Source organism: Oryx dammah, unplaced genomic scaffold (assembly GCF_014754425.2).
Source record: "Oryx dammah isolate SB20612 unplaced genomic scaffold, SCBI_Odam_1.1 HiC_scaffold_2, whole genome shotgun sequence".
In the NCBI taxonomy this organism is placed as follows: Eukaryota; Metazoa; Chordata; class Mammalia; order Artiodactyla; family Bovidae; genus Oryx; species Oryx dammah.
In genome coordinates, this window is record NW_024070186.1 from 122,588,720 (window position 1) to 122,614,802 (window position 26,083).

Genomic DNA, 26,083 nt, shown 5'->3' on the forward strand with positions numbered 1-26,083 from the left:
GTGGCTGAAGTCACAATCTGCAGTGATTTTGGAGCCCAAGAAAATCCAATCTGTCACTGTTTCCACTTTTTCCCCATCTATTTGCCATGAAGTGTTGGGATCAGATGTTATGATCTTAATTTTCTGAAGGATAAGTGTTAAATCAGCTTCTTCACTCTCCTCTTTCAACGTCATCAAGAAGTTCTTTAGTTCCTCTTCATTTTTTTTGCCATCAAAGGGGTTTTATCTGCCTATCTGAGGTTGTGGAAATCATAAACTGTGATTTGTTACTAATACCAAATGCCCAGATGCTGATATATGTTCAACTACACTGCAGTCTGGTGAATAAAGACCATTTATTCATTTATTCATAAGGCTTTACTAGAAGACTTATCCTAAAATGAATACCATACAGTTGTACTTAACATATATAAAATATGGGTAGTTTTATGAAGGATGATTGTTAATAGATAATCATCATAATTTAACAACTACAAAATTCTGATACATATTTGCAAAGGTCTTATACAAACTTGTTTCCTTGTCTTTTACAAATAAAAGTCTGTGAATATTTTGTTTGCTTCTACAAAACAATATTTCTCTAGGTATTTGTCACATTATTTCTTATTTTTCTTGAGAAAATATCTTTCAGTATTTGATACAGCTCACTATTTGCCTGGATTCAGAGAACAAGAAAATGATGTGGTATTTGAACTGAACAGTTTCTGTAAGCTCTCTTTCTTTCCAACAGCCTACAATATAATGATCTCCTTGTTGACATATGAAATTTATTTTTTACATCCCACCATAAAACCACCATATGTGGCCATGTGACATTACTTTCATTAAGCATTTTTATCAGAGACAAAAAGATTATATGCCATGCTATTATGGAAATGTATACATAAAGGTACATTGGGAATGGGAAACATTTACCTTCATTATAGAAACTAGCCTTTAGTATTTTTCATCTTTCAACTTTACAGGACCCCATACCCTGCAAAAGCTTTGCATTGCTATTTGTAAAATATGAGGAGAAAATAACTCAAGACTATGTTGTCCATGTTTCCAATAATCCCAAAGTCTCATCTCCTATAACCTGAAATTTGGCTTAAATTTTCAGCTTTGCCTCCCTCTTGTGGAAAATATTAATGAAATAAATTTTATGGTACACGAACTTTGAAAATCTAGAAACCTGCTAGTACATTTAAGAAAATCACTTATATATTTGAAATTCAGGCACAATCACAAAAATCATTAATATAATAAATATTTCATTAATACTAGTCTATATATTTCTATGAGACATGTTTAATAGTTTTCATTTCCAATGTGCATTTGTTACTGGAAGTTTAAGAACTTAACTTTGATCTTGCATCTGTTCATGAGGTCTCAATTTCTCTGCTTGATATTGTTTTTTCCCCTTCTTGTGGGAAGAAGGTTTATGTGAATCTTTAGAAATTAAATATTATCTCTGAAAAATCATCCAATAAATATTGACAATGAATATTGTTTTTAAAATATCTTGTTATGTAAATCAACATTCAGAGGAGATATAATAAATCTTAGACTAGTAAAAAGTAAAACACAATTTACTATGTAGAATTAAAAAGTGACATCCTACATGCTAAGCTAAAATTAAGGCATTGATTTTTCAGTCTTTAAATCATATAATTTGATTATTATTTATTTTAGTTATCTAAATTAGTTTTTCAGTTCAGTTCAGTTGCTCAGGTATGTCCAACACTTTGTGATCACCAGGGCTCCCTGTCCATCACCAACTCACAGAGCTTGTTCAAACTCTTGTCCATCAAGTCAGTGATGCCATCCAACCATCTCATCCTCTGTTGTTCTCTTCTCCTCCGGCCTTCAGTCTTTCCCATAATCAGGTCTTTTGCAATGAGTCAGTTCTTCTCATCAGTTCAGTTCAGTTCAGTCACTCAGTCGTGTCCGACTCTTTGCAACCCCATGAATTGCAACACACCACGCCTCCATGTCCATCACCAACTCCCAGAGTTCACTCAGACTCACTTCCATCGAGTCAGTGATACCATCCAGCCATCCTCTGTCGTCCCCTTCTCCTCCTGCCCCCAATCCCTCCTAGCATCAGAGTCTTTTCCAGTGAGTCAACTCTTCTCATTAGGTGGCCAAAGTACTGGAGCTTCAGCTTGAGCATCATTCCTTCCAAAGAAATCCCAGGGCTGATCTCCTTCAGAATGGACTGGTTGGATCACCTTGCAGTCCAAAGGACCCTCAAGAGTCTTCTCTAACACCACAGTTCGAAAGCATCAATTCTTCGGCACTCAGCCTTCTTCACAGTCCAACTCTCACATCCATACATGACCACAGGAAAAACTATAGCCTTGACTAGATGGACCTTAGTCGGCAAAGTAATGTCTCTGCTTTTGAATATGCTATCTAGGTTGGTCATAACTTTTCTTCCAAGGAGTAAGCGTCTTTTAATTTCATGGCTGCAGTCACCATCTGCAGTGATTTTGGAACCCTAAAAAATAAAGTCTGCCACTGTTTCCACTGTTTCCCCATCTATTTCCCATGAAGTGATAGGACCAGATGCCATGATCTTTGTTTTCTGAATGTTGAGCTTTAAGCCAAATTTTTCACTCTCCTCTTTCACTTTCATCAAGAGGCTTTTTAGCTCCTTTTCACTTTCTGCCATAAGGGTGCTGTCATCTGCATATTTGAGGTTATTGATATTTCTCCCAGCAATCTTGATTCCAGCTTGTGTTTCTTCCAGTCCAGCATTTCTCATGATGTACACTGCATAGAAGTTAAATAAGCGGGGTGACAATATACAGCCTTGACACACTCCTTTTCCTATTTGGAACCAGTCTGTTGTTCCGTGTCCAGATTTCTCAAGAGGCAGGTCAGGTGGTCTGGTATTCCCATCTCTTGAAGAATTTTCCACAGTTTATTGTGATCCCCACAGTCAAAGGCTTTGGCATAGTCAATAAAGCAGAAGTAGATGTTTTTCTGGAACTCTCTTGCTTTTTCCATGATCCAGTGGATGTTGGCAATTTGATCTCTGGTTCCTCTGCCTTTTCTAAAACCAGCTTGAACATCAGGGAGTTCACGGTTCACGTATTGCTGAAGCCTCGCTTGGAGAATTTTGAGCATTACTTTACTAGCATGTGAGATGAGTGCAATTGTGCGGTAGTTTGAGCATTCTTTTGCATTGCCTTTCTTTGGAATTGGAATGAAAACAGACCTTTTCCAGTTCTGTGGCCACTGCTGAGTTTTCCAAACTTGCTGGCATATTGAGTGCAGCACTTTCACAGCATCATCTTTCAGGATTTGAAACAGCTCCACTGGAATTCCATCACCTCCACTAGCTTTGTGCGTAGTGATGCTTTCTAAGGCCCACTTGGCTTTACATTCCAAGATGTCTGGCTCTAGATTAGTGATCACATCATCATGATTATCTGGGTCATGAAGATCTTCTTTGTATAGTTCTTCTGTGTATTCTTGCCACCTCTTCTTAATATCTTCTTCTTCTGTTAGGTCCAGACCATTTCTGTCCTTTATCGAGCCCATCTTTGCGTGAAATGTTCCCTTGGTATATCTAATTTTCTTGAAGAGATCTCTAGTCTTTCCCATTCTGTTGTTTTTCTCTATTTCTTTGCATTGATCGCTGAAGAAGGCTTTCTTATCTCTTCTTTCTATTCTTTGGAACTCTGCATTCAGATGCTTATATCTTTCCTTTTCTCCTTTGCTTTTCACCTCTATTCTTTTCACAGCTATTTGTAAGGCCTCCCCAGACAGCCATTTTGTGCTTTTGCATTTCTTTTCCATGGGCATGGTCTTGATCCCTGTCTCCTGTACAATGTCATGAACCTCATTCCATAGTTCATCAGGCACTCTATCTATCAGATCTAGACCCTTAAACCTATTCCTCACTTCCACTGTATAATCATAAGGGATTTGATTGAGGTCATACCTGAATGGTCTAGCAGTTTTCCCTACTTTCTTCAATTTAAGTCTGAATTTGGCAATAAGGAGTTCATGATCTGAGCCACAGTCCACTCCCCGTCTTGTTTTTGTTGACTGTATAGAGGTTCTCCATCTTTGACTGCAAAGAATATAATCAATCTGATTTTGGTGTTGACCATCTGGTGATGTCCATGTGTAGAGTTTTCTCTTGTGTTGTTGGAAGAGGGTGTTTGTTATGACCAGTGCATTTTCTTGGCAAAACTCTATTAGTCTTTGCCTTGCTTCATTCTGCATTCCAAGGCCAAATTTGCCTGTTACTCCAGGTGTTTCTTGACTTCCTACTTTTGCATTCCAGTCCCCTATAATGATTGGAAAGGACATCTTTTTTGAGTATTAGTTCTAAAAGATCTTGTAGGTCTTCATAAAACCGTTCAACTTCAGTTTCTTCAGCGTTACTGGTATTGCATAGGAACCTGGAACGTCAGGCCCATGAATCAAGGCAAATTGGAAGTGGTTAAACAAAAGATGGCAAGAGTGAACGTCGGCATTCTAGGAATCAGTGAACTAAAATGGACTGGAATGGGTGAATTTAATTCAGATGACCATTATATCTACTACTGCGAGCAGAAATCCCTCAGAAGAAATAGAGTTGCCATCATGGTCAACAAAAGAGTCCGAAATGCAGTACTTGGATGCAGTCTCAAAAACGACAGAATGATCTCTGTTCATCTCCAAGGCAAACCATTCAATATTATAGTTATCCAAGTCTTCCCATCGGGTGGGCAAAATATTGGAGCTTCAGCATCAGTCCTTCCAAAGAATATTCAGGACTGATTACCTTTAGGATTGACTAGTTTGATCTCCTTGCACTCCAACTGACTCTCAAGAGTCTTCTCCAACACCCCATTTCAAAATCAACAATTCTTTGGCGCTCAGCTTTCTTTATGGTCCAACTCTTACACCTATACATGACAACTGGAAAAACCATAGCTTTGACTAGATGGACCTTTCTTGGCAAAGTAATGTCTTTCTTTTTTAATATACTGTTTCAGGTCAGTTCAGTCGCCCAGTTGTGTCCGACTCTTTGCGACCCCATGAATTTCAGCACTCCAGTCCTCCCTGTCCATCACCAACTCCCAGAGTTCACCCAAACACATATCCATTGAATTGGTGATGCTATCCAGCCATCTCATCCTCTGTCATCCCCTTCTCCTCCTGCCCCCAATCCCTCCCAGCATCAGAGTCTTTTCCAATGAGTCAACTCTTTGCATGAGGTGGCCAAAGTACTGGAGTTTCAGCATTAGTGTAAGTCCATCCAAAGAACACCCAGGACTGATCTCCTTTAGAATGGACTGGTTAGATCTCCTTGCAGTCCAAGGGACTCACAAGAGTCTTCTCCAACACCACAGTTCAAACACATCAATTCTTCAGCACTCAGCTCTCTTCACAATCCAACTCTCACATCCATACATGCCCACTGGAAAAACCATAGCGTTGACTAGATGAAACTTTGTTGGCAAAGTAATGTCTCTGCTTTTGAATATGCTGTCTAGGTTGGTCATAACTTTTCTTCCAAAGAGTAAGCGTCTTTTAATTTCATGGCTGCAGTCACCATCTGCAGTGATTTTGGGCCCAAACAAATAAAGTCTGACACTGTTTCCACTGTTTCCCATCTATTTCCCATGAAGTGATGGGACCAGATGCCATGATCTTCATTTTCTGAATGTTGAGCTTTAAGCCAACTTTTTCACTCTCCTCTTTCACTTTTATCAAGAGGCTTTTTAGTTATTCTTCACTAGCTTGATCATAATTTTTCTCCAAGGAACAAGCAACTTTAATTTCACGACAGCAGTTACCATCTGCAGTGATTTTGGAGCCCAAGAAAATAAAGTCTGTCACTGTTTCCCCATCTGTTTGCCATGAAGTGATGGGACTGGATGCCATGATCTTAGTTTTTTGAATGTTGAGTTTCAAGCCCTCTTTTTCACTCTCCTCTATCACTTTCATCAAGAGGCTCTGCAGTTCCTTTTTGCTTTCTACCATAAGAGTAGTATCATCTGCTTACCTGAGATTATTGACATTTCTTCCAGCAGTCTTGATTCCAGCTTGTGTTTCATCCAGCCTGGCATTTCCCATGATGTATTCCGCATATAGGTTAAATAAACAGGGTGACAAAATACAGCCTTGATGTACTCCTTTCCCAATTTGGAACCAGTCTGTTGTCCCATGTCCAATTCTAACTGTTGCTTCTTGTCCTGCATACAGATTTCTCAGGAGGTAGGTAAGGTGGTCTCGTATTTCCATCTCTTGAAGAATTTTCTACAGTTTTTTGTGATCCACACAAAGGATTTGGTGTAGTCAATAAAGAAGAAGTAGATAATTTTCTCGAGCTGTTGTGCTTTCTCTATGATCCAACAGATATTGGCAATTTGATCTTTGGTTCATCTGCCTTTTCTAATTCCAGCTTGAACATCTGGAAGTTCTTGGTTTACATACTGTTGAAGCCTAGCTTGGAGAATTTTGAGCATTTTTGCTAGTGTGTGAGATGAGTGCAATTGTGCAGTAGTTTGAACATCCTTTGGGATTGCCTTTATTTGGGATTGGAATGAAAACTGACCTTTTCCAATCCTGTGGCCACTGCTGAGTTTTTCAAATTTGCTGAGATATTGAGTACAGCACTTTCACAGCATCATCTTTTAGGCTTTGAAGTAGCTCAGTGGGAATTCCATCACCTCCGCTAATTTTGTTAATAGTGATGCTTTCTAAAGTCCACTTGGCTTTACACTCCAGCATGTCTGGCTCTAGGAGAGTGATTATACCTTTGTGTTTATACAGATCTATTCTCTTTTTTTGTGTAGGTCTTTTGTGCATTCTTGCCACCTCTTCTTAATATTTTCTGCTTCTGTTAGGTCCATACCATTTCTGTCCTTTATTGTGCCCATCTTTGCATGAAATATTCCCTTGGTATTTCTAATTTTCTTGAAGAGATATCTATTCCTTACTATTCTATTATTTTCCGCTATTTCTGTACAATGTCACAAAGTCTGTCCATAGTTCTTCAGGTACTCTGTCTATCAAATCTAATCCCTCGAATCTATTTGTCACTTTCATTGTATAATCATAAGGGATTTGATTTAGGTCATACCTGAATGGTCTAGTGGATTTCCCTACATTCTGCAATTTAACTCTGAATTTGGCAATAAAGAATTCATGATCTGAATCTCAGTAAGCTCCTGGTATTATTTTTCCTAACTGTCTAGAGCTTCTCTATCTTTGACTACAAAGAATGAAATCAATATAACAGTATTGACCATCTGGTGATGTCCATCTGTAGAGTCATCTCTTGTGTTGTTGGAAGAGGGTGTTTGCTGTGACCAATGTGTTCTCTTGGCAAAGCTCTGTTAGCCTTTGCCCTGCTTCATTTTGTACTCCAAGGCCAAATGTGCCTGTTTCCAGGTATCTCTTGATTTTCTACTTTGCATTTCTTTCCCCTATGTTGAAAAGGACATCTTTTTTTGGCGTTCATTCTAGAAGGTCTTGCTATCAGGCTTTCCTGATAGCTCAGTTGGTAAAGAATCTTCCTGCAATGCAAGAGACCCCGGTTCGATTGCTGGGTCAGGAAGATCAACTGGAGAATGGATAGGGTACCCACTCCAGTATTCTTGAGCTTCCCTTGTGACTCAGCTGGTAAAGAATCCGCCTGCAATGTGGGAGAACCGGGTTCTATCCCTGGGTTGGGAAGATCTCCTGGAGAAGGGAAAGGCTACCCACTCCAGTATTCTGGCCTGGAGAACTCCATAAACTGTATAGTCCATGGGATCACAAATAGTCAGACAGAGCTGAATGATTTTTCACTTTTTAGAAGGTCTTGTAGGTCTTCATAGAACTGTTCAACTTCAGCTTCTTTGGGATTAGTGGTTACGCATAGACTTGGATTACTGTGATATTGAATAGTTTGCTTTGGAAATTAACAGAGATCATTCTGTCATTTTGGGGATTGCACCCAAGTACTGGATTTCAAACTCTTTTGTTGACTATGAGAGCTACTCCATTTCCTCTAAGGGGTTCTTGCCCACAGTAGTAGATATAATGGTTATCTGACTTAAATTCACCCATTCCAGTCCATTTTCATCCCCTGATTCCTAAAATGTTGATGTTCACTCTTGCCATCTTCTGTTTGACCACTTCTAATTTACTTTGATTCATGGACCTGACATTCCAGGTTTCTATGCAATATTGTTCTTTACAGCATCCAATCAGAGGGGTGAAATCGCCTTTGGAGTCAAACGCTATACTGGCCAGAGACATTAGGAAGGCTCAAACAAAACGTTGTGCACACCAGTACCAAGAGACCACAGAGAGACTGAGACAACCCACAAACTGCAGAACAATTATACCAAAGAAATTATTGCTCTGTTAAGAAAAGTTCTAGTACCCACAACAGATTTCCCAACCTGGGGATCCAGCAAAAGGACTGAAAATCCCCAGGGAATTTGACTTTGGAAGCCAGTGTGATTTGATTACAGAACTTCCACATTACTGGGGAAACAGACTTTTGGAGGGCACAAACAATACCTTGTGTGCACCAGGAGAAAGGAACAGTATCTCCATGTCCACGCAAGAGACTGAGCCAGACTTGCCTGTGAGTGTCCAGGCATCTCCTGTGGAGTGTGGGTTGACAGTGGCCTGCTGCAGGGTCAGGAGCACCGAACACAACAGTGTGTGCACAAGTCCTTTTGAAGGAGGTCGCCATTGTCTTCATTATCCCTACCATAGTTTGGCCTCAGGTCAAACAACAGGGAGGGAACACAGCCCTGGCCATCAACAGAAAACTGGATTCAAGATTTACTGAGCATGGCCCCACCCATCAGAACAAGATCTAGTCAGTCTCTCCCATCAGGAAACTTCCATAAACCTCTTACCCTTATCCATCAGAGGGCAGACAGAGTGAGAGCCATAATCACAGAAAACTAATCAAACTGATCACATGTTCCACAGCCTTGTCTAACTCAGTGAAACTATGAGCCATGCCATGCAGGGCCACCCAAGATGGACAGGTCACAGTGGAGAGTTCTGACAAAATGTGGTCCACTGGGATGGCAAACAACTTCAGTAGTCTCACCTTGAGAACCCCATTAACAGCATGAACACTGGTTTTTGAAAATCTCTAATTAGTATTCAATAATATGCTAACATTTAGAAGTCTGGTAATGTGTAAAGAATATACGGCATTCAAATTTTGCTTGTAATTGATTTTAGCAAAAGGTAGATAAATTATGTGGCTAAAAAATAAGATATAACTTATCTTACTGTAGACTTCCCTGGTGGCTCAGACAGTAAAGCGTCTGTTTACAATGCAGGAGACCCGGGTTCGATCCCTGGGTTGGAAAGATCCCCTGGAGAAGAAAATGGTAATCTACTCTAGGACTATTGCCTGGAAAATCCCATGGACAGAGGAGCCTGGTAGGCTAAGAATCGGACACGACTGAGCAACTTCACTTTCACTTTAGTCACTGCAACTAAAGTTTAATATTTTAGAAAATTTTCGCATGTTTAACCAATACAGTATACTAACACAATATATGGAATTTAGAAAGATGGTAACGATAACCCTGTAATGCGAGACAGCAAAAGAGACACAGATGTATAGAACAGTCTTTTGGACTCTGTGGGAGAGGGAAAGTGTGGGATAATTTGGGAGAATGGCATTGAAACATGTATAATATCATATAAGAAACGAATCACCAGTCTAGGTTCGATGCAGGATTAGGATGCTTGGGGCTGGTGCACTGGGAGGGGGGTTCAGGATTGGGAACACGTGTACACCCATGGCAGATTCATGTTGATGTATGGCAAAACCAATACAGTATTGTAAAGTAAAATAAAGTAAAATAATAAAAAAGAAAAAAAGAAACAAACAAAAAAATTTTTCACGTTTAGAGTCTACTATATATATAATTTTATATGTACACAATAATTTGTATTGTATATATAAGCTCATGTAATTTATATAAGCATATGTACTTCTGGGGGTATACAATGTGTATATAAATAATCATAAAATAAATAAGGCAATTTAAAATAAAGTAGGAAAAATATCCATTGTATAACTAAAATGATTGAAGCTGAGAAGCCTAGGGCACATGAAGAGTGACTGATGAAAGCTAATTTGATAAAAGGCTTTTAGGAGTGAGTATGGAAAGAGAGTTTTTGTTAGTAATTCATACAAGTAATATTCCACTACTTACTGAAAAGATGAGAAAAAGTATACATCAAATTAGACATATGTGAAATCTATAATAAAAGAGCACATTGTGTTTTATTGCATTAAATACAATGGTTCAGCAGTAACCTTGAACTCCTACTTTGTAGCTGGGTTGAATTGAGATACACTGTGGAGGTGCCTTCTGAAACCCATAGAGAAAGTACAACCACACATTACTCTTACTAATTCTCAGGAGGGAGATCCATAGTGTGACATGCACTGCTTCAAAGACTCCTGTACTTCCTGACTCCCCAGCTTTCCTACGAAGCTCTGAGATCTGGACTTACAGCTTTGAGCTTGACTTGGCTTTGGAGACTGAGGCTGCCCAACAACCAGCCTACCCTGTGGAAAAGATCCTGGCTCTCTCTTGGAGAGCTTTCACTGAGATAATGAGTACCATATGAAAGGGAAGAGTGTATAAAACAGCCTTCCAATGTAGGAGAGAATAAGAAAAATATGTGTTTTAGATACAATCTGCTACAAAACTGTATTCCCTTACCTTCCCCAACACACTTGGAGCAGTCTTACTGTGAGAATACTTTCTGGGATTTCTCTGCTGGAGACACCAAAATGGTCTTCAATTACTAAGTAAGTCCTACTTTTTTAATCAACCAGAATTATGTTTCCACTGAGTCCTGGAGATCTTATGTTATAATAACTAGTTTGGCAAACTAAAAGCAATATCCTGACATCCAACTTGGTAATAGCAGGATTACCACAAGGAGGTTCAGAATTCACAAGTTAAATGTAAGAAGAAGATAGAGACAAGGAGAGTTTTATAAATATGGCAGGAAGACTGCAGTGGTACTGAGATCCCAGAAAAATTAGGTCAGTTGAGATACCATCTAAGATCAACAAGGCTACCTTTGATTAAGCAAGTTAGAGACTAAGAACTGTGTTAGGTGATAACATATTTATCTACCATCCAGTTGTAGAATAATTAGGAAAATTAAGAGAAATATTTAGATGTTGAATGGCATCATGCATTGGATCTGGGTAGAACTCTCCCTGTGAAGAAACGACAGAGGCTAAGATGACTAATTTTCTACCAAAAGAAAGTGTTCTCCTTTGCATATTTAAATTAAGAAGGTAGTTGCCCAGTGCAGGCATTGTCTCAGCAACCTCTTATTTTGGATTAAAACAATTTGACTAGATTTAGCCAATGAAAGGTGCTTCCCTGGTGGCTCAGACAGTAAAGAATCTGCCTGCAATAGGGGAGACCTGGGTTAGATCCCTGGGTTGGGAAGATCCCCTGGAGGAGGGCTTGGCAACCCACTCCAGTATTCTTGCCTAGAGAATCCCCATGGACAGAGGAGCCTGGTGGGCTACAGTCCATGGGTCATAGTCAGACATGATGAGTGACTAAGCACAGCACAGCAAAGCCAATGAAATGTGAATGAAGTGATATATTTCACTTCATTTCTGAGGCTTTTAAGAGGTTGGCAGAGCTTCTTTTGTTCCTTTTTTTCTTTAATTGAAGGATAGTGCTTTACAGAATTGTGTTAGTTTCTGCCAAACATCAACATAAATCAGCCATAGGTATACATTTGTCCCCTCCCTCTTGAATCTCACTACCACCTCCCTCCCCATCTGACCCCTCCCGGTTGTTACAGATCCCTGGTTTGAGTTCCCTGAGTCATACAGCAAATTCTCATTGGCTATTTATTTTACATATGGTAATATTCCTTCTGCTTTGAAGTGGATGTTTCCAAAGCACTGGAAAAGGAAAATGCCACAAAACTGAAGAATTGTGGATCCCTGAGTCCTCAGAGAGTAAAAGGTCACAGATGATAAAAAACTTTTGTACTGAGTACTTCAGAGAAAATTAAAATTCCATTGCCTTTAACTTCTGAAAATTGTGAGTTTGTTAAAAATAATATGATTCCAATGAAAAATACTATTGATCAAAAGAAAGGAACATAATGCCAAAGAGTTACTGCAGGATTTGTTATAGAAACCAGAAAAAAAATATTAAGTGTTAAGAAACCTCAGTAGGCTATAAGAAAACACAAACACTTTACAAAAGGAAGAAAGTTATTGGGGAAAAGAATATGAAATATAATGAAAACAGGATACAATAAGAAAATGAAGATGTAAGTTGGATTTAGAATATATTTGCTCCTCACCAAAAGACTGAGAAGCAATAAGATAGATTTAAAATACAAAAGAATTCAAGTCCAAAGTAAAGGCAGTAGTCCAAGTTATATGCATGCATGGATGCTAAGCCATTAAGTAATGTCCAACTCTCTCTGACCCTATGAACTGTAGACTGCCAGGCTCCTCTGTCCATGGGATTCTTCAGGCAAGAATACTGGGGTGAGCTGCCATGCCCTTCTCCAGGGAATCTTTCTGACCCAGGGATCAAACGATATGTCTATGTCCCCTGTTCTGGAAGGTGAGTTATTATAAATATAGTGAAAATGGAAACAAAGATGTTAGATGACCATCTTGAGATCTATCAGAATGAAGAAGAACAGGCAATACAAGCAACAAGGGAAATTACACATAGAGCTTTTTTTGTTGTTGTTGGTATGTGTATATGTGTGACTGTACCAGCAGAGAGAAATTAGTAAGAAAAATAATGCACTGACAACTGTATCTATACTTCCAGAATAATTTCTGTGGCTAAAATTAACCTGTGTTTTTATTCTACAAGTAATTAAATCTCTGAAACAAAAGAGCAATCTCATCACAACTTTGAGAATGAAAGGTTATTTAACAAAAACTATATAACCCAAACAATTCATCTCCCATGTGATATTGCTATAAAAAAATTGCTAGATATGCAAGGTCTTAGTAAACTACCATCTATTTCCTTTTCTTAAGAAAACCATTTGAAAATATTTTGTTGTAGAAAGGAAGAAAATCAAGAGAACAAGTTGTCTATTATAGGGGAATATTGACCTACTAGTCTCTCCATCCAAGTGAAAGTCATTTCAATTTTAACCAAGATTTATGTAGAAAAACTAGTCATTATAACATGATTTATAATAACAAAAAAGTATAAATAAACTTAATATCCAATATTAGGTAACCAACTTTGATGGTGTATAAAAAGGCTTTCAAATTATACACATGAAGACCTTTAACAAAGAGAAATTGTATAAACCTAATTGAAAACGAAAGGATGCAAAATTAAATGTTCAGTATGGTATCAATTTCATGATAAAATAAAATTTTAAAGTACCTAATGGAATGTTGGAATTTTGGATGACTGTTTTTCCTTCTTCTTTGTACTTTTCTGATTTTTTTCATTCCATCAACTAACACATCTATATTAAAAATATTAAACTTTAGAAAATATAGAATAAATAGCAATTTATATTTTGGTACTTTATTATATGGTTATTGAAACTGATTATTAACTAATTATAGGGCCACTTCATTTATTTAGGCTGCTTTTTGGCAATAAACACACCATAAAAATCTCATTGTAATATATGGAAGCAGGACAAAAGTAGATGACATTCCAGAAAATAGAAAGAAAAAAAAGGAAGAAGTTACTATAATCTTATTGATCATATTAAAGTCTTCTTATACTTTCTACTTTACCATTTTATCACTATTACAGCTCAGATATCCATTTTCTGAACAAACATACATTATTCAAATAAATATCCCATCTCCCATAAATTAAACATAATTCAAATTTTAAAAAAGTATTTCTTGTTGTAGCACTAAACATTTTGTGAGTTTATGACAAAAGTATTAAGATTTTTGTTTGATTTACATATTACACAAATGTGGAACTTTTTTACAACTTTATTGTAAGATAGAATTTTGAAACGTAAAATCCACATCTTATTTAGGCTTTCATTTATTTAAGAAATTCATTTATTTCTTTAAAACAAAACACCTCTATATTCTGGAGGCTTTGGCAGAAACATAAATGCTCTCATCTGTGGTTGAAAACAACATACTGTAGGAAAATATTTCCCTGACAAAATAATATATAATAAAAGGTTTTCATAATTTATGAAGATTATGAGGAAAACAGTCTTTAAGACAAATAGAAGAATACATCAAATGTGACAGATTTAAATGATGACATAATACCCTTTGTCTGTGATGGTGACACAAAACAGCAAAGGACACAAAACTGTCAGTCTTGTTGTTTATCTTCTATCTGAGACTAATAAAAGAAGGAGGTGATTGATGGCACAAAGACACAAACACTGTCTTAGACATATAGTTGTTACATTTATACATATATAAAAGTATTGTATTGGTGGTTTTAAGGACACCTTATGTTTCTAGCTTCCTAAGATGCTGTCTTTACCTAAAAGATAAATAAAGGAACTGATAGTTTGATTATATAAAAAGTTATACATTATGCTGCTTAGATATTATCCCTTCTTGACATAACTATTTGAACATGTTATATTTATGCTCATGCATGTGTGTATATATGTTTATATACATATTTAAATATTCAGGCAGAGAAAGGGTAAAAGAGTCCTAGTGTGAGGAAGCACAGAGAAATAGAGACAAATGAGAAAAACAACCAAAAACAAATACCTCAGATGTGGATTCTTTTTTCTAGTATATGTTTCTTCCAAATACAAAATTAATTAAAACATTTGTTCAAAACACTGAATATGTATAGAGGAAGTTCCAAAGAAGTAGTAAGTGCCTGTAGTGATTTTTAAGAGCTTGCAATTTATTTGGCGGAGATTAAACGTACAGATATAAAATATGTAAGTGATAATTGCAAAGGAACATGAAAACAAGTGAATAATAATTCAGTGAAAAATTCTTAAATCAGAGCCAGGGAGAGCAAGTAATTAAATAGCAATCTAATGAGTTGAGAAAACTATTTTAGAAACTTTGAACATGAGGATAAGCCATGCATAGACTGGCAGCTATAAGCAGAGGAGGACAAAGATCAGAGAACTAGCTTCAGCAAAAGGAAGATGGTCTCAGTGTACAAGGTGGGTGGGTTCAGAAAAAGAGTATTTCTACAAACATAAATACATTCTGGTTTTTGCTCATTTATACCTATTCCTCTCATCCATGCCTTCTCAGCTAAATATAAGTAGTTACAAGAACACCTATAAACTTGTCCTATTCTGGTCCCCTGTTCTCATGGCTCCTTCTGTCTGGGGTGTCCCCCTACAAAATTGACAATTCCAAATCTTTTTTATCTTGAAAAACTGTCTCTACCAAACAACTCTGCACAGAAGTTATGTTTCCCAATCTCATTAAGATGCTCTATTTATCTTATTTTTTTAATGTAGTTTTAATTTGTGATTTATCAGTTTTTATATCATAATTTTCGGTCAATATAGTCTCTTATTTACTTTAAGTCCTTAAGAATGATATTTTGTATGTGCCTGATTCATCTATGTCCACCTCACCGCCTAATAAAAATCATGAAAAAAGATATTTTATAACAACTAAAAAATATTATAGTCTTAATATCATTATAAAAAATCTTCCTTTCAACAGAAATCAACCTTCTTTTCAACATCCTGCTGCAATATTTTCAAAACTGTTTTTCATCAATATAGCTCACTAAGAAGTTATTTGTTAGTATCGGATTTTTATAGTTTACCAGCAAACATATAACCCATTAGGAAAAACTGATTCAAATACACCAGGGTTTCCAGGTAAGATGGTGCAGGGATTCATATTTTGACACATAGATTTATTGCAAGCACACCTAGTAATAGTTAAAAAAAAAAAAAAAAACTGGCCCTACAAATAAAATAAGCAGAGAAGGACCATATAACAAAGTGGAGAGTGCTAGCGAAGCTGCAGGGTGGCTCAGCTTCAGGTCTGAAGCTTGTTCCTATGGAGTAAAAGGGATTTAAGTGCTCTCAAACAAACAGGACTAGGAATAGAAAATTCTTGAAGCCAAGGCCTGGAGTGAGGTTCCCCAACTCTAAAGTAAGCTAAAAATAAAACTCATCACCATCTGGGCTGTGGCTTCAAATAACCTGCGGGTCTCAGACTGTGAACACACAGACAAAGCCTTTTAATCAAGAACTGAGCAAGCTGGCTTTCTAACTAGATCACCATGCCCTGAAATGCCTTAATTAAAAAAAAAAAAAAAAGTGGATCTAAGCAGAGGGCCCACGGAGATCAGTGATAAGAGATAAGGTATCACCTCAAGAATGGAGAGGGTAAACACAGGAGATGGGAAAGTTGTGGGGTGGAGATGTTGAGGAAAAAAATTCCCCACTTCCAAAGAATATTCAAAACAAAATTGCATATATAAAGTGTCTTAGTTGAATAAAGAATATGAAATGAGCATGTATAAGATGCTGCTAATAGTAAATGAAACTATAATTTCCACTAAGAAAAAGTAAGAAATCACAAAACAAAAACAGGCAGAAATGAAAAAATAATATACAAGTCAATGTGAAAAAAAAAATTAAAAACTATTAGAGAAGGAAACGGCAACCCACTCCAGTGTTCTTGCTTGGAGAATCCTGGGGACGGCAGAGCCTGGTGGGCTGCTGTCTATGGGGTCACACAGAGTCGGACACGACTGAAGCGACTTAGCAGCAGCAGCAGCAGCAGCAGAAGAGTAACTTAAAAACTACTAGAATACAGTCACTGAAATTTAAAACTGGAATTATTGGATTTGTAGTTACTTTTGAGGAATTCAGTGGCAAATAGCTCAGAAAGACAGAGGTATTTACACATGTAAGTGACAGTAGTTGAACAAGCAGAGGCTATACTGAGAACCCTCAACATACGTCTAACAGTGTATCTATTCTTTACCAAAACTGAATACTTTTTAAAAAGAGGTTACAAACTAATCTCTCATGAACATAAACGTAAAGAATACTAAAAAGAGATAGAGAAAAATTAACAAACTGAATCTATGGGTATATATAAATGATAATATATCCTTACCTACTTGGGTTTATTTCAATAATGCAAAGTCTTTATAAGTATAGAAAAATCAAACACTGTATTTAGCCATACCATTAAATATAAAGGAGGAAAAATCCTCAAATGCATGAGTAGCTTATGAAATTATTAACATGCATGGTAAAACTTTTAAATCTTGAGATAGAAGGGAACTGGTGATTCTAATTAGCACATAGATGATCATCCTATCACGCTCATTGTTCCCTGATCTCCCTTCTGAAAAACTCGTCCTCCGTTCTCCCCAGGCCCTCTTTGTCGATGTGCTCTTCAATTCACCATAATGTGCAATACGTGCAGCCCTTCCATATGTTTCACACGTCCCACTGTCTGATAACTTTTCCAGTGCATCCCTCTGATATAATAAGTGATAAGTGAAGTCGCTCAGTCGTGTCCAAGTCTTTGTGACCCCATGGACTGTAGCCCACCATGCTCCTCTGTCCATGGGATTTTCCAGGCAAGGGAACTGGAGTGGGTTGCCATTTCCTTCTCCAGGGGAGTCTTTCCAACCCAGGGATTGAACCTGGATCTCCCGCATTGCAGGCAAATGCTTTACTGTCTGAACTACCGAGGAAGCTCCTCATCCCAGAGAGTGCATCCCTCTGGGACTCCATTCACTTAGACAGAGCCTTAAATCCTTTGATCCTATCATGCTTTCATCATTACATATTTTCTTCATTCCTCTCTTCCTAGCTTAAGAAACAGTCCGTTTCTGAATTTATTCACTCAGCGAATCTCTATTATCAAGTGCTGTTTCGGATCTCTGGGGATACATCTACAACCAAGATCACTGCCTTGTTATCTACCCACAACGTCCTCATATCTTGTTTACTTCAGTATCTCCACACTTGATTCTTGAGTAGAATTCAGTCTACTTTGTTCATGCCTATAATCTGCATATAAAATGATTTAATCTTGTCTCATGACTTCAACACCATTAATATGTTGACAGTTTCCATATTTATATCTCCCACCTGAACTTATTTTCCTGAATTTACAACCCATTTATTCAGCTAACTTGATAGCTCTACTGAATGTCTCAAAATCTGCTTAGAATTAATAGGTCCAAAGCAGAATTCCTGAAATCATTTCCTCCTCAAACCAGCTCTTTCAGTCATCCACATCTCAGTTAATAACTCCAGTTAACAGTTTGCTTTGGCAAAAAAAAAAAAAAATGTTTTGAGCTGTTCCTTTGCCTCTGTTTTTCACTTACGAAGCTTCAAATCTGTCAGCAAATGCTAACAGCTTTATACTCAAAATATGTCCCAGATTCACCACTGCTCACCTTGACTCTTCTCACTGTGGACCAAGCGACCCTGACATCTTTGCTGGGTTACTAAACACGTCTCTGATTCTACCCTTCCCTCTTCCATCTGTTCTCGATGCAGCAACTGGAATGGTTCCATTAAAACATAAATCAAGAATATGTTACTCTTTTGTTCAAAACACTTCAAGAACTTTCACTTAGAGGAATTTTAGGAGTCCTTCTTTTGATATTCTCATTGTTTGTTCAGCTTTATTCTCTCTTGCTACTTTATCTTTGTTCTTTCAGCAGCCACTTTACCTTCTCTCTCATTAGATCTTTACTGGGAAACAGTAACTCCTTCATGCCCTCCAGATCGTTACTCAAATTCCACCTCTTCAGTAAAGACTTCTCTTGTCACCATTTCCAAGATTTCAATTCCTTCCTTCCCATTTCATGTTCTCTCTCCATGTCTTTTTCCCCCTTAGTATTATTATCATCAGACAATTGTTTATCTCCTTTATTTTCTGTCTCCATCCACCAGAATTCAAGCTCTAAAAAGACAAAATCTTTCTTATGTTCATAAACAATGCCTAAGTACCTAAAATAGCACTTAATGCAGACAAGGTGTCCATACATAATTAGATATGAGCAAATAAGTAATAAACTGCCTGCAGGGAGATATTTCTTCTAGAAGAAAATGTAGAAAATATCTTTGTAACTTCAAGATAGTAACAGTTTTCTTAAAACACAAAAGTACAAAACATAGAGACTATTGTTAAGTTGACTACAAAATATAAATTAACAGTTACACACTTTTGTGATTGGCAATATTGAATTAACAATATAAACAAACAATAACAAAAGTACAGAATCATTGGTTTCTATTACTTTGCTAGAAAGACTGTAAATTTATATAAATGCTTTAGAAAATAACTAGTGAATATCTAGAAAAGCTGAAGACAGTCTCACTTTTTAAATAACCGCTTCCCAAATACAAGTAAATATGCTATAGAGATTCTTCTCACATGTATAAGAACCTTCCTTATAATATTGTTTTAGTGTAAAGTTTTTATTTTTTTATTTTTATGGATAATAATAGGCACATATGGTATTTTTTCTATAGGAATAAAAATAGTAAAAATTAATGAATGTAAAACCTAAATTAATGTAGATAAATCTCAAAAACACAACAAAATGAGAAAGTAAAATACATATAATGTGCTTTTATTTGTGATATTTGAAAGATGTAAAGTAATAGAGCTTATTGATACATACATATGTAGCAAAAACATAAAACTCACAAAGAAATGATAAACATGTAAAGAATTTTGACTATTTTGTGAAGAAAATGAAAAATAACATGATGAGGAAGGAGGAAACAGGGGACTTCATTTGGGGATATATTATTTTTCTATGTAAAATGTGAAATAAATAACAATATAAAATAATTTTTATTGGATGCTGAATAGGGCAAACACTGATATTTGTTATATGATTCACTATATTTTGGGTCCTTTGAAAATAACTTAAAATACAAAGTGCTGAGAAATTATATTCATCATCAAAAATAATTCATTGATGATTTCTGGCTTCTCTAAAGTGCTTTTCTTTCTTTTAACACAGAATATATTTTTTCAATAAACTGAGACTAGTTTTTACAATAATTAAATAAAAACTTAATCTTGAGGTTTTTTTACACATTAAAAAAAAAAAACAGAAAAAGAATACTGTTTCTCAGTCACTGAAAAACCAAATCAAGGTTAACTAATATATATTGCATTTCATCTTATAATCAAAATAATCTATAAAGAATAGTTTGCTATCATCTAGTGGCTCCTATTTACTTCCTATAAGATTAAAGTCTTGTATTGCTCATATGGGACAAATAACAGAGTAGATTAAAATAATATGCAAAAAAATTGTTATGATTAAAATAAATCTCAATTTACATAAGCCTCAGTTCAGTTCAGTTCGGTCGCTTAGTCGCGTCTGACTCTTTGTGACCCCATGATAGCAGCACAACAGGCCTCCCTGTCCATCACCAACTCCTGGAGTTCATTCAGACTTACGTCCATCAAGTCCGTGATGCCATCCAGCCATCTCATCCTCTGTCATCCTCTTCTCCTCCTGCCCCCAATCCCTCCCAGCATCAGAGTCTTTTCTAATGAGTCATCTCTTCGCATGAGGTGGCCAAAGTACTGGAGTTTCAGCTTCAGCATCATTCCCTCCAAAGAAATCCCAGGGCTGATCTCCATCAGAATGGACTGGTTGGATCTCCTTGCAGTCCAAGGGACTCTCAAGAGTCTTCTCCAACACCACAGTTCAAAAGCATCAATTCTTTGGTGCTCAGCTTTCTTTATAGTCCAAATCTCACATCCATACATAACCACTGGAAAAACCATAGCCTTGACTAAACAGACCTGTGTTGACAAAGCAATGTCTCTGCTTTTTAATATGCTACCTGGGTTGGTCGTAACTTTCCTTCCAAGGAGTAAGTGTCTTTTAATTTCATGGCTGCAATCACTATCTGCAGTGATTTTGGAGCCCCCCAAAAATAAAGTCTGACACTGTTTCCACTGTTTCCCCATCTATTTCCCATGAAGTGATGGGGACCGTATGCCATGATCTTAGTTTTCTGAATGTTGAGCTTTAAGCCAACTTTTTCACTCTCCTCTTTCACTTTCATCAAGAGTCTCTTTAGTTCCTCTTCACTTTCTGCCATAAGGGTGGTGTCACCTGCATATCTAAGGTTATTGATATTTCTCCCAGAAATCTTGATTCCAGCTTGTGCTTCCTCCAGCCCACCGTTTCTCATGATGTACTCTGCATAGAAGTTAAATAAGCAGGGTGACAATATACAACCTTGACATACTACTTCCCCTATTTGGAACCAGTCTGTTGTTCCATGTCCAGTTCTAACTGTTGCTTCCTGATCTGCATACAAGTTTCTCAAGAGGCGGGTCAGGTGATAATAAATATGTAACTAATATCTAAGAGTTTATATAAAAACTCTTAAAATATAGATCGAATTCAACCAAGTTTCTATATTTCATAATAAATATACAAATGTCAATAGATTCACAAGATAATAATCAAGATCAAGATATAATGAATAAAAGTTTCACTCATATATACAAACAATATTTTAGGAATAGGATATGTCTTCAAAACTTAGTTCATGGATGGCTTAAGTGGAAACAGAAGAAAAGCTGAATGGAAAATTCACTTTTGAAACAGAAAGAATGAATATCATGTATACGACAATACTTTCCAAATTAAAGATTAACACAATTCCAGCCAAATTCCCTGGGATTTTATTTTTCAAAAACTCACACAAATTAGCATAACATGAAAACTGACACAAGAACTACAAACAAAATGTTTCAGTTCCTCTAAGGACATTTAATATAAGGAAATGCTCTAGTAAGGGAAGTCAGAAGAATCACCCCTGAGAAAGTTATGATTGAATTTGGATTGGAAGAAAGAAATTAAGAGTCAACAAGTTGAATGTGTTTGAGCGTAAAGGAGGGTTCCTCATAAGAAGGATTTGCAGGAATGTTTAATGCAGGGGGAAGGTTTTGTTACATAAAAATGTACAATATAACCTATATAAATCCCCAGTGATGTTTACACATAAAAAAAGAGGAAGAAAAAAAAAACACTAAAATGTGAACAGAGGTTGAATCATAGTGAAGGGATTGTGGGTGATGCTTATTCCTTTTCATCGTTTCTGTACCTCTCAAATACAGTACAATAAGCATGTTCTATTTTTATACTAAAAATGTTGCAAATGGAAAGCTTTTTGGCTGAGACCTTCAAATAGATTCTTCTTGTTCATAGGTATTAGATAAAAACTATAACAGTCAAGTCATTCCTTTGGAGCATCCATTTGTTTATTGGCCTATCAAATAGCCCATTTAGTTGTTCTTTTCTATATATTATAGTGGTGATAATACACTCCACGTCATGCTTCAGCACATGATTAATGTGTCAACAGGAAGATGCTTTAGTGGCCTTTGGCATTCTATTGTAAAGTGAACTAAGCAAAATCCAGCAAGACACATTTGCCAACCATATAAAAATACAACATAAACTGTTGACTTGCCAGGTGCATACAGCAGCAAGTAAGGTATTACTTTATTCAGCTCACGTACACTTGGTAATAACAGAGTAGCTTATTATCATTGCAGGTGCAGAAACCTGCCTACATTTCAGCCATCTGGGCTTCCTCAGAGCAGTATACAAGCAAAATATGTGAATGAAATATATGAGTTGAATATAGTTTCACTGTTTTTTCTATTTTTTGTAGGAGACTCTAAAAAGACTGTTCTGTACATTTTGGAAAGTAACTCTGTAGTGTTAGTTTACTTTGGAAAGCCATTGACTTTTACTAATTTAAGCCCATTAATGTTTTCATTAAATTGCTTATGTCTAAACGATAATGGACATTCTGATGGTATTTTACAACAAGAAAATTGTGGTAAGTGTAATATGATTGAACAAACAAAAGTTATAATTCCTGAGGGGTTAATGAACAATCTATCTTACTGCATATTTCACCAACTGCAATATCATGACATGGAGGCTCTATTAATTAGCACTCAAGCATATGTAATTAAGCATTTCACAACTTAGAAGATTTTACTCTTAGAAAGACACATCACTCATATCTAAAGTCATAAACATTGTGAGGGTCCAGACTATAATTTTTCAACTGAAATATGTTTATATCAATTTGATGGATAATCAGATTTTTCTTCATTAGTGAAGTGAAGTCGCTCAGTCGTGTCCAACTATTTTCGATCCCATGGACAGTAGCCAACCAGGCTCCTCCATCCATGGGATTTGCCAGGCAAGAATACTGGAGTGGGTTGCCATTTCCTTCTCCAGGGGATCTTCCTGACCCAGGGATTGAACCCAGGTCTCCCACATTGTAAGCAGACGCTTTACCGTCTGAGCCACCAGGGAAGTCACTAGTCACACAAAACTAAGTAAAATGATTAGGACTGAAATTTAATGATAAGGTCAATAAATAACCTTATTATTCTTTCCACATCTACACCTCCTGCATCCAGAAGAGAGCATGGTAATACAACAAATAATCAAGAAATATTTTTGAATGAATGAATGAACTTGCTATTAAGTATGTAAATGATGTCTTAGTATATGCTGAAACTCTTAAAATTATGTAGGATTCAACAGTTTCTTGGAGAAGGCAATGGCAATCCACTCCAGTACTCTTGCCTGGAAAATCCCATGGATGGAGGAGCCTGGTAGGCTGCAGTCCATGTGTCTCGAAGAGTCAGACACGACCGAGCAACTTCACTTTCACTTTTCACTTGCATGCATTGGAGAAGAAAATGGCAATCCACTCCAGTGTTCTTGCCTGGAGAATCCCAAGGAAGGGGGAGCCTGGTGGGCTGCTGTCTATGGGGTCGAACAGAATCAGACACGACTGAAGCAACTTAGCAGCAGTAGCAGCAGCAACAGTTTCTACAGTTCATTATAAATAGACAGATGTCTATAGATCCATAATACACCACAATCCAGTTCAAGATATATTAGATAAAATATTCACTTAAATATTAATAAAAATAACACTGAGAAACAAGATATGTTTTCAAAATTTAATTCATGACTAGGTTAAATGAAAATGGAAAGATGAATGAAAAATTCATTTATAATGAAAAGAGTGAATTTTACAAATATGGCAATACTTTTCTAATTATCAGTTTAATACAATTTCCAGAATAAGGGAAATGAATTAGACATTTTTGTTTTGTTTTGGCTGACAATGCAAGTGTAAGTAAACAAGGGTTTTATTCTCCTTTAATCTGAATCTCTGATGATCAGTTCAGTTTTGTCTCTCAATCGTGTCTGACTCTTTGCGACCTCACAGACTGCAGCACACCAGGCTTCCCTGTCCATCACCAACTCCCAGAGCTTACTCAAACTCAGGTCCATCATGTTGGTGATGCCATCCAATAGTAAAACTTACATTTAACTAAATTTAAAATATTTTAATTATCAAGAAAACATTGATGCCAGGAGCCTCTAAAATAGTGTCAAATGCTCTTAAGCTCCAAAGTCATGGAAATACTGTTAAAAGAACTGATTGCATCTTGTTAGCACTGACTTGTTCTCTTGTGTACAGTGTGCAAGCTAGGGCTTTTCAGTAGTGTCCGACTCCTTGCGAACCTATGGATTATAGCTCACCAGGCTCCCCCTTCCATGGGATTCTCTAGGCAAGCATACTGGAGTGGATTGCCTTGCTCTCCTCTGGGGATCTTCCTGATCCAGGGATCATATCCACGTCTCTTATATTTCCTGTATTGTCAGGTGGGTTCTTTACCACTAGGGGCCCTGGGAAGCCCAATTTGTTCTCTTACTCACTTTAAGTAAACGAGGCACTCACTATACAAGAGACCCTGGTATGGATATAAGGAAAATAAAGAAATTATATTAGGCAAGGAGCACTCAGCTGTAAGTGTTCTTTATACCTCCCCTTCTTTTATTTTTTATTTTTATTTTTAATTGAAGGATAATTGCTTTACAATATTGTGCTGGTTTCTACGAAACATCAACATGTTAATCTTAGATTCCCTGAGCTTTTCTACCATAGTTTGGCTTGAATCTTGACTCTCAGGCTTGGCTTGTATATTTTGCCCTTTGACCTCAACATCCTTCAGAAAAAGTCTTCAGAGCACTGCTTTGCCCATCTCATCACAGAAGGAGGAAAATCTAAGTCAACATCTTAAATTTTGCATTTAACCTTTTCCAAACAATTCATGACTAAGCATATGTTGATGCCTGTAATCCTTGATTACATTTCCAATAGTGAGTGAATGATATAGACCATAATAGAAAAGAAAATCTTAAATCTGTTATGATGTTCCTGAGGAAACAATGGGTTATACAGCAGGGATCCCCAACCTCTGGGGCCACAGGCCAGTACTGGTCTATAGCCTGTTAGGAACTGGGCTGTGCAGCAGGAAGTGAGCAGTAGATGGGAGCGTGCAACTACGTTTGTATTTATAGCTCTCCCACCGCTCACATTACTGCGTTATCACAATGTAATCATAATAGAAATAAGGTGCACAATAAATGCAATGCACTGAATCATCCAGAAACTATCCCCACCAACCCCCACCCCAGTCAGGATAAAAATTGTCTTCCACAAAACCGGTCCCTAATACCAGAAGGGCTGTGGACTGCTGGTATACAGTTTGAGGCAATCTAATATTTAGGGAAAGTATTTCAGCACCTCAGGTTAAATAAGTCATGCTCACAGTAAGTTTATAGAAACTGGCCAAAATCCAATAATTTTTTTATGAAAGAGTACAGAGTGGATATAAACAAACTGGAAAATTCTTAGAGAGATGGGAATACCAGACCATCTTACCTACCTCCTGTGAAACACGTATGCAGGTCAAGAAGCAAGTTAGAACTGGAAATGGAACAACAGACTGGTTCAAAATTGGTGAAGGAGTGGGTCAAGGCTGTAAATTGTTACCCTGCTTATTTAACTTCTGTGCAGAGTACATCATGAGAAACGCTGGGCTGGAGGAAGCACAAGCTGGAATCAAGACTGTGGGGAGAAATATCAATAACCTCAGATATGAAGATGACTCCACCCTTATGGCAAAAAATGAAGAGGAACTAAAGAGCCTCTTGATGAAGGTGAAAGAGGAGAGTGAAAAAGCTTGCTTGAAACTCAGAATTAATGAAAACCAAAGCAAAAAGAAAAAAAAAAAAAAACCTAAGAT

The 26,083-nt window shown here is 36.9% G+C and overlaps 1 protein-coding gene across 1 annotated transcript in view; it reads right to left on the bottom strand.

Moving 5' to 3' along the window:
• The window catches only part of CADM2 (cell adhesion molecule 2), a 294,605-nt gene that overhangs the window by 216,037 nt on the left and 52,485 nt on the right, over window positions 1-26,083 (bottom strand). The window lies entirely within an intron of this gene.